This window comes from Oncorhynchus mykiss, chromosome 30, assembly GCF_057628025.1.
Source record: "Oncorhynchus mykiss isolate SJ-2025 chromosome 30, ASM5762802v1, whole genome shotgun sequence".
NCBI lineage: Eukaryota > Metazoa > Chordata > Actinopteri > Salmoniformes > Salmonidae > Oncorhynchus > Oncorhynchus mykiss.
Window position 1 is genome coordinate 7281304 of NC_143051.1, and position 10288 is coordinate 7291591.

Sequence of the window (10288 nt, forward strand, 5' to 3'; positions counted from 1 at the left end):
TATGTCTTTATGTCTTCATGTCTTCATGTCTTTATGTCTTTGTCTTTATGACTTTATATCTTTGTCTTCATGTCTTCATGTCTTCATGTCTTCATGTCTTTATATCTTTGTCTTCATGTCTTCATGTCTTCATGTCTTCATGTCTTTATGTCTTTATGTCTTCATGTCTTCATGTCTTTATGTCTTTGTCTTTATGACTTTATATCTTTGTCTTCATGTCTTCATGTCTTCATGTCTTCATGTCTTTATATCTTTGTCTTCATGTCTTCATGTCTTTATATCTTTGTCTTCATGTCTTCATGTCTTCATGTCTTTATGTTTTCAAATCTTCATGTCTTCATACCTTTAGGTCTTTATGTCTTTGTCTTTATATCTTTGTCTTTATGTCTTCATGTCTTTATGTCTTTGTCTTTATGTCTTTATATCTTTGTCTTCATGTCTTCATGTCTTCATGTCTTTGTGTCTTTATACCTTCATGTCTTCATGTCGTCATGTCTTTATGTCTTTGTGTCTTTATGTCTTTATGTCTTCATGTCTTCATGTCTTTATGTCTTTGTCTTTATGACTTTATATCTTTGTCTTCATGTCTTCATGTCTTCATGTCTTCATGTCTTTATATCTTTGTCTTCATGTCTTCATGTCTTCATGTCTTCATGTCTTTATGTCTTTATGTCTTCATGTCTTCATGTCTTTATATCTTTGTCTTTATGACTTTATATCTTTGTCTTCATGTCTTCATGTCTTCATGTCTTTATATCTTTGTCTTCATGTCTTCATGTCTTCATGTCTTCATGTCTTTATGTCTTCATGTCTTTATATCATTGTCTTCATGTCTTCATGTCTCCATGTCTTTATGTCTTTATGTCTTTATGTCTTTATGTCTTCTTGTCTTCATGTCTTCATGTCTTTATGTCTTTATGTCTTTATGTCTTTATGTCTTCATGTCTTCATGTCTTTATATCTTTGTCTTCATGTCTTCATGTCTCCATGTCTTTATGTCTTTATGTCTTCTTGTCTTTATGTCTTTATGTCTTCTTGTCTTCATGTCTTTATGTCTTTATGTCTTTATGTCTTTATGTCTTCTTGTCTTCATGTCTTCATGTCTTTATGTCTTTATGTCTTTATGTCTTTATGTCTTTATGTCTTCATGTCTTCATGTCTTTATATCTTTGTCTTCATGTCTTCATGTCTCCATGTCTTTATGTCTTTATGTCTTCTTGTCTTTATGTCTTTATGTCTTCTTGTCTTCATGTCTTTATGTCTTTATGTCTTTATGTCTTTATGTCTTCTTGTCTTTATGTCTTTATGTCTTCTTGTCTTCATGTCTTTATGTCTTCATGTCTTTATATCTTTGTCTTCATGTCTTCATGTCTTCATGTCTGTATGTCTTTGTCTTTATGTCTTTATATCTTTGTCTTCATGTCTTTATGTCTCTATGTCTTCATGTCTTCATACCTTCATGTCTTTATATCTTTGTCTTCATGTCTTTATGTCTTTATGTCTTTATGTCTTTATGTCTTCATGTCTTCATGTCTTCATGTCTTCATGTCTTCATGTCTTCATGTCTTCATGTCTTTATGTCTTCATGTCTTCATGTCTTCATGTCTTCATGTCTTCATGTCTTCATGTCTTCATGTCTTCATGTCTTCATGTCTTCATGTCTTCATGTCTTTATGTCTTTATGTCTTCATGTCTTTATGTCTTCATGTCTTTGTGTCTTTATGTCTTTGTGTCTTTATGTCTTTATGTCTTCATGTCTTCATGTCTTCATGTCTTCATGTCTTCATGTCTTCATGTCTTCATGTCTTCTTGTCTTCATGTCTTTATGTCTTTATGTCTTTATGTCTTTATGTCTTCTTGTCTTCATGTCTTCATGTCTTTATGTCTTTATGTCTTTATGTCTTTATGTCTTTATGTCTTCATGTCTTCATGTCTTTATGTCTTTATGTCTTTATGTCTTTATGTCTTTATGTCTTCATGTCTTCATGTCTTTATATCTTTGTCTTCATGTCTTCATGTCTCCATGTCTTTATGTCTTTATGTCTTCTTGTCTTTATGTCTTTATGTCTTCTTGTCTTCATGTCTTTATGTCTTTATGTCTTTATGTCTTCTTGTCTTCATGTCTTCATGTCTTTATGTCTTTATGTCTTCATGTCTTCATGTCTTCATGTCTTCATGTCTTCATGTCTTTATGTCTTTATGTCTTCATGTCTTCATGTCTTCATGTCTTTATGTCTTTATGTCTTCATGTCTTTATGTCTTCATGTCTTTGTGTCTTTATGTCTTTGTGTCTTTATGTCTTTATGTCTTCATGTCTTCATGTCTTTATGTCTTTATGTCTTCATGTCTTCATGTCTTCATGTCTTCTTGTCTTCATGTCTTTATGTCTTTATGTCTTTATGTCTTTATGTCTTCTTGTCTTCATGTCTTCATGTCTTTATGTCTTTATGTCTTTATGTCTTTATGTCTTTATGTCTTCATGTCTTCATGTCTTTATATCTTTGTCTTCATGTCTTCATGTCTCCATGTCTTTATGTCTTTATGTTTTCTTGTCTTTATGTCTTTATGTCTTCTTGTCTTCATGTCTTTATGTCTTTATGTCTTTATGTCTTCTTGTCTTTATGTCTTTATGTCTTCTTGTCTTCATGTCTTTATGTCTTCATGTCTTTATATCTTTGTCTTCATGTCTTCATGTCTTCATGTCTGTATGTCTTTGTCTTTATGTCTTTATATCTTTGTCTTCATGTCTTTATGTCTCTATGTCTTCATGTCTTCATACCTTCATGTCTTTATATCTTTGTCTTCATGTCTTTATGTCTTTATGTCTTTATGTCTTTATGTCTTCATGTCTTCATGTCTTCATGTCTTCATGTCTTCATGTCTTTATGTCTTTATGTCTTTATGTCTTTATGTCTTCATGTCTTCATGTCTTCATGTCTTCATGTCTTCATGTCTTCATGTCTTCATGTCTTCATGTCTTCATGTCTTCATGTCTTCATGTCTTCATGTCTTTATGTCTTTATGTCTTCATGTCTTTATGTCTTCATGTCTTTGTGTCTTTATGTCTTTGTGTCTTTATGTCTTTATGTCTTCATGTCTTCATGTCTTTATGTCTTTGTCTTTATGACTTTATATCTTTGTCTTCATGTCTTCATGTCTTCATGTCTTTATATCTTTGTCTTCATGTCTTCATGTCTTCATGTCTTCATGTCTTTATGTCTTTATGTCTTCATGTCTTCATGTCTTTATGTCTTTGTCTTTATGACTTTATATCTTTGTCTTCATGTCTTCATGTCTTCATGTCTTCATGTCTTTATATCTTTGTCTTCATGTCTTCATGTCTTCATGTCTTCATGTCTTTATGTCTTCATGTCTTCATGTCTTCATGTCTTCATGTCTTCATGTCTTAATGTCTTCATGTCTTTATATCTTTGTCTTCATGTCTTCATGTCTTTATGTCTTCATGTCTTCATGTCTTTATGTCTTTATGTCTTTATGTCTTTATGTCTTTATGTCTTCATGTCTTTATATCTTTGTCTTCATGTCTTCATGTCTTCATGTCTACATGTCTTCATGTCTTTATGTCTTTATGTCTTTATGTATTCATGTCTTCATGTCTTCATGTCTTCATGTCTTCATGTCTTTGTCTTCATGTCTTCATGTCTTTATGTCTTTATGTCTTTATGTCTTCATGTCTTTATATCTTTGTCTTCATGTCTTCATGTCTTCATGTCTCCATGTCTTTATGTCTTTATGTCTTTATGTCTTTATGTCTTTATGTCTTCTTGTCTTCATGTCTTCATGTCTTTATGTCTTTATGTCTTTATGTCTTTATTTCATCATGTCTTCATGTCTTTATATCTTTGTCTTCATGTCTTCATGTCTCCATGTCTTTATGTCTTAATGTCTTCTTGTCTTTATGTCTTTATGTCTTCTTGTCTTCATGTCTTTATGTCTTTATGTCTTCTTGTCTTTATGTCTTTATGTCTTCTTGTCTTCATGTCTTTATGTCTTCATGTCTTTATATCTTCGTCTTCATGTCTTCATGTCTTCATGTCTGTATGTCTTTGTCTTTATGTCTTTATATCTTTGTCTTCATGTCTTTATGTCTCTATGTCTTCATGTCTTCATACCTTCATGTCTTTATATCTTTGTCTTCATGTCTTTATGTCTTTATGTCTTCATGTCTTCATGTCTTCATGTCTTTATGTCTTTATGTCTTTATGTCTTCATGTCTTCATGTCTTCATGTCTTCATGTCTTTATGTCTTCATGTCTTTATGTCTTCATGTCTTTGTGTCTTTATGTCTTCATGTCTTCATGTCTTCATGTCTTCATGTCTTCATGTCTTTATGTCTTCATGTCTTCATGTCTTCATGTCTTTATGTCTTTATGTCTTCATGTCTTCATGTCTTTATGTCTTTATGTCTTCATGTCTTCATGTCTTCATGTCTTCATGTCTTCATGTCTTTATGTCTTTATGTCTTCATGTCTTCATGTCTTTATGTCTTTATGTCTTCATGTCTTTATGTCTTCATGTCTTTGTGTCTTTATGTCTTTGTGTCTTTATGTCTTTATGTCTTCATGTCTTCATGTCTTTATGTCTTTGTCTTCATGTCTTCATGTCTTCATGTCTCCATGTCTTTATGTCTTTATGTCTTTATGTCTTTATGTCTTCTTGTCTTCATGTCTTCATGTCTTTATGTCTTTATGTCTTTATGTCTTTATTTCTTCATGTCTTCATGTCTTTATATCTTTGTCTTCATGTCTTCATGTCTCCATGTCTTTATGTCTTTATGTCTTCTTGTCTTTATGTCTTTATGTCTTCTTGTCTTCATGTCTTTATGTCTTTATGTCTTTATGTCTTTATGTCTTCTTGTCTTTATGTCTTTATGTCTTCTTGTCTTCATGTCTTTATGTCTTCATGTCTTTATATCTTTGTCTTCATGTCTTCATGTCTTCATGTCTGTATGTCTTTGTCTTTATGTCTTTATATCTTTGTCTTCATGTCTTTATGTCTCTATGTCTTCATGTCTTCATACCTTCATGTCTTTATATCTTTGTCTTCATGTCTTTATGTCTTTATGTCTTTATGTCTTCATGTCTTCATGTCTTCATGTCTTCATGTCTTTATGTCTTTATGTCTTTATGTCTTCATGTCTTCATGTCTTCATGTCTTTATGTCTTTATGTCTTCATGTCTTTATGTCTTCGTGTCTTTGTGTCTTTATGTCTTCATGTCTTCATGTCTTCATGTCTTCATGTCTTCATGTCTTCATGTCTTCATGTCTTTATGTCTTTATATCTTTATGTCTTTATGTCTTCATGTCTTCATGTCTTCATGTCTTTATGTCTTTATGTCTTCATGTCTTCATGTCTTCATGTCTTCATGTCTTCATGTCTTCATGTCTTTATGTCTTCATGTCTTCATGTCTTCATGTCTTCATGTCTTTATGTCTTTATGTCTTTATGTCTTCATGTCTTTATGTCTTCATGTCTTTGTGTCTTTATGTCTTTGTGTCTTTATGTCTTTATGTCTTCATGTCTTCATGTCTTTATGTCTTTGTCTTTATGACTTTATATCTTTGTCTTCATGTCTTCATGTCTTCATGTCTTTATATCTTTGTCTTCATGTCTTCATGTCTTCATGTCTTCATGTCTTTATGTCTTTATGTCTTCATGTCTTCATGTCTTTATGTCTTTGTCTTTATGACTTTATATCTTTGTCTTCATGTCTTCATGTCTTCATGTCTTCATGTCTTTATATCTTTGTCTTCATGTCTTCATGTCTTCATGTCTTCATGTCTTTATGTCTTCATGTCTTCATGTCGTCATGTCTTTATGTCTTCATGTCTTTATATCTTTGTCTTCATGTCTTCATGTCTTTATGTCTTTATGTCTTCATGTCTTCATGTCTTTATGTCTTTATGTCTTTATGTCTTTATGTCTTTATGTCTTCATGTCTTTATATCTTTGTCTTCATGTCTTCATGTCTTCATGTCTACATGTCTTCATGTCTTTATGTCTTTATGTATTCATGTCTTCATGTCTTCATGTCTTCATGTTTTTGTCTTCATGTCTTCATGTCTTCATGTCTTTGTCTTCATGTCTTCATGTCTTCATGTCTCCATGTCTTTATGTCTTTATGTCTTTATGTCTTTATGTCTTCTTGTCTTCATGTCTTCATGTCTTTATGTCTTTATGTCTTTATGTCTTTATGTCTTCATGTCTTCATGTCTTTATATCTTTGTCTTCATGTCTTCATGTCTCCATGTCTTTATGTCTTTATGTCTTCTTGTCTTTATGTCTTTATGTCTTCTTGTCTTCATGTCTTCATGTCTTTATGTCTTTATGTCTTTATGTCTTTATGTCTTCATGTCTTCATGTCTTTATATCTTTGTCTTCATGTCTTCATGTCTCCATGTCTTTATGTCTTTATGTCTTCTTGTCTTTATGTCTTTATGTCTTCTTGTCTTCATGTCTTTATGTCTTTATGTCTTTATGTCTTTATGTCTTCTTGTCTTTATGTCTTTATGTCTTCTTGTCTTCATGTCTTTATGTCTTCATGTCTTTATATCTTTGTCTTCATGTCTTCATGTCTTCATGTCTGTATGTCTTTGTCTTTATGTCTTTATATCTTTGTCTTCATGTCTTTATGTCTCTATGTCTTCATGTCTTCATACCTTCATGTCTTTATATCTTTGTCTTCATGTCTTTATGTCTTTATGTCTTTATGTCTTTATGTCTTTATGTCTTCATGTCTTCATGTCTTTATGTCTTTATGTCTTTATGTCTTCTTGTCTTCATGTCTTTATGTCTTTATGTCTTCTTGTCTTCATGTCTTCATGTCTTCATGTCTGTATGTCTTTGTCTTTATGTCTTTATATCTTTGTCTTCATGTCTTCATGTCTTCATGTCTTCATGTCTTCATGTCTTCATGTCTTTATGTCTTTATGTCTTTATGTCGTCATGTCTTCATGTCTTTATGTCTTTATGTCTTTATGTCTTCATGTCTTCATGTCTTCATGTCTTCATGTCTTCATGTCTTCATGTCTTTATGTCTTTATGTCTTTATGTCTTCATGTCTTCATGTCTTCATGTCTTCATGTCTTCATGTCGTCATGTCTTCATGTCTTTATGTCTTTATGTCTTTATGTCTTTATGTCTTTATGTCTTTATGTCTTCATGTCTTCATGTCTTCATGTCTTCATGTCTTCATGTCTTCATGTCTTCATGTCTTCATGTCTTCATGTCTTCATGTCTTCATGTCTTCATGTCTTCATGTCTTCATGTCTTTATGTCTTTATGTCTTTATGTCTTCTTGTCTTCATGTCTTTATGACTTTATGTCTTTATGTCTTTATGTCTTTATATCTTTGTCTTCATGTCTTCATGTCTTCATGTCTGTATGTCTTTGTCTTTATATCTTTGTCTTCATGTCTTCATGTCTTCATGTCTTCATGTCTTCATGTCTTCATGTCTTCATGTCTTCATGTCTTCATGTCTTCATGTCTTCATGTCTTCATGTCTTTATGTCTTCATGTCTTCATGTCTTCATGTCTTTATGTCTTTATGTCTTTATGTCTTCTTGTCTTCATGTCTTTATGACTTTATGTCTTTATGTCTTTATGTCTTTATATCTTTGTCTTCATGTCTTCATGTCTTCATGTCTGTATGTCTTTGTCTTTATGTCTTTATATCTTTGTCTTCATGTCTTTATGTCTTCATGTCTTCATGTCTTCATGTCTTCATGTCTTCATGTCTTTATGTCTTCATGTGTTTATGTCTTCATGTCTTCATGTCTTCATGTCTTTATGTCTTTATGTCTTCTTGTCTTCATGTCTTTATGACTTTATGTCTTTATGTCTTTATGTCTTTATATCTTTGTCTTTATGTCTTCATGTCTTCTTACCTTCATGTCTTTATATCTTTGTCTTCATGTCTTTATGTCTTTATGTCTTTATATCTTTGTCTTTATGTCTTTATGTATTTATGTCTTTATGTCTTTATGTCTTTATGTCTTTTTGTCTTCATGTCTTCATACCTTCATGTCTTTATGTCTTCACTTACTACTTACTACTTACGTTTTACGGGGAGGTGTGTGTGTTGTTACGGGGAGGTGTGTGTGTTGATACGGGGAGGTATGTGTTGCTACGGGGAGGTGTGTGTGTTGATACGGGGAGTTATGTGTTGTTATGGCGAGGTGTGTGTTGTTACGGGGAGGTGTGTGTTGTTACGGGGAGGTGTGCGTGTGTTGTTACGGGGAGGTGTGCGTGTGTTGTTACGGGGAGGTGTGTGTGTTGCTACGGGGAGGTGTGTGTGTGTCGCGTACCTCAATGTCGCCTCATCATGGGCCTGTCACACTGAGTCTCTTTATAGTGGCTCTTTTTTTTTCTCTCTCTCTCTCTCTCTCTCTCTCTCTCTCTCTCTCTCTCTCTCTCTCTCTCTCTCTCTCATTCCCTTTCCCACCTCCCATCAATAATAGACGAAACCAGACTCCAGGAAGTGGTTTGAACAGAAACAAGGGGGGACATCTTCCCCCCCACACACAAATCCTATTTACAAACATGACATCTTTGGAGTGGTGGAAGGTTGGAGCCTCAGGGGCCGAGGAATTAAAAAGCCTCAAGGTTGGATAATAACAGTTCAAGGTTTAAACCAATCACAGCCCTTGATCTAGATTACACGATGCCCCTGTCAGTCAAACTGTCTGTTCCCTGATGATGTGTCTGTGTTCTAACGCAGCATTCCCCAACTTGTTTAATCTTTTAAATGTGTCTGAAAACAGCCCTTTAAGCTGCCTGATCTTTCCTTAGTGGCGGACGAGAGAGAGCACTTCAAAATCGTGAAAGCATCAATCTGTCAACTTGTATTTTTCTAAAGTAATTATTCATCGTGCAGGATGTCTAGAGATCCAGAACTCATCCTTCAAAAGAGGCTGATGTAACAGTGAAAACAGTCTCCATACGAGAGCATCTTAAATGGCACCCAACACACACAAACAAAATCGACCTCTACGGTGCCAAAATAAGGGTTATATTGTCTGGTGACCATAACGGACCTCCTTTTTGGTGCTATATGGAACCTTCTTTTGAAGGTTCTGTAAAGAACTACGTTCATAGGGTTCTATATTAAACCTGTATGGTGCTATAAAGAACCATTTCCTAAGGTTCTATAAAGAACTACATTCATAAGGTTCTATATTAAACCTGTATGGTGCTATAAAGAACCCTTTCCTAAGGTTCTATAAAGAACTACGTTGATAAGGTTCTATATTAAACCTGTATGGTGCTATTAAGAACCATTTCCTAAGGTTCTATAAAGAACTACGTTGATAAGGTTCTATATTAAACCTTTATGGTGCTATTAAGAACCATTTCCTAAGGTTCTATAAAGAACTACGTTGATAAGGTTCTATATTAAACCTGTATGGTGCTATAAAGTACCCTTTCCTAAGGTTCTATAAAGAACTACGTTGATAAGGTTCTATATTAAACCTGTATGGTGCTATAAAGAACCCTTTCCTAAGGTTCTATAAAGAACTATGTTGATGAGGTTCTATATTGAACCTGTATGGTGCTATAAAGAACCCTTTCCTAAGGTTCTATAAAGAACTACGTTCATAGGGTTCTATATTAAACCTGTATGGGGCTATAAAGAACCCTTTCCTAAGGTTCTATAAAGAACTACGTTCATAGTGTTCTATATTAAACCTGTATGGGGCTATAAAGAACCCTTTCCTAAGGTTCTATAAAGAACTACGTTCATAGGGTTCTATAAAGAACCCTTTCCTAAGGTTCTATAAAGAACTACGTTCATAGGGTTCTATAAAGAACCATTGACAAAGTGTTCTAAATAGCAGTATAAAATAGTTTTCCTATTACAGTCCTTTTTGGGGTGTGTATATAGAAGAATCCTTCATTATATATATGTTTTTTCATAGAACCTTTATGGAGAATGTTTCTATAAAGAACCTTCAAAAGGTACTTTGCAGAACCACACAGGATATTCTGTGCTGGTTTAAAACCCATGTTATATTGTTAAAATTCCGTAGTTGTTATTATTGTGTTTATTGACGAGTTGAATCAGGTGAGCCAGCTCTTGGAATGGCTGAGGATCCCTGTGGAGAGAACTGAAAACTACTGACTCAATTGACACTGAAAACTATTATCAATTGACACAAAGCCACACATGAGTCTATCACAAGACACCCTCACTGGTCGTAGTGACTTACAACATATGACAGCGTAACACAACAGATTAGATTACCTGGAATGACACTCTCACTCAC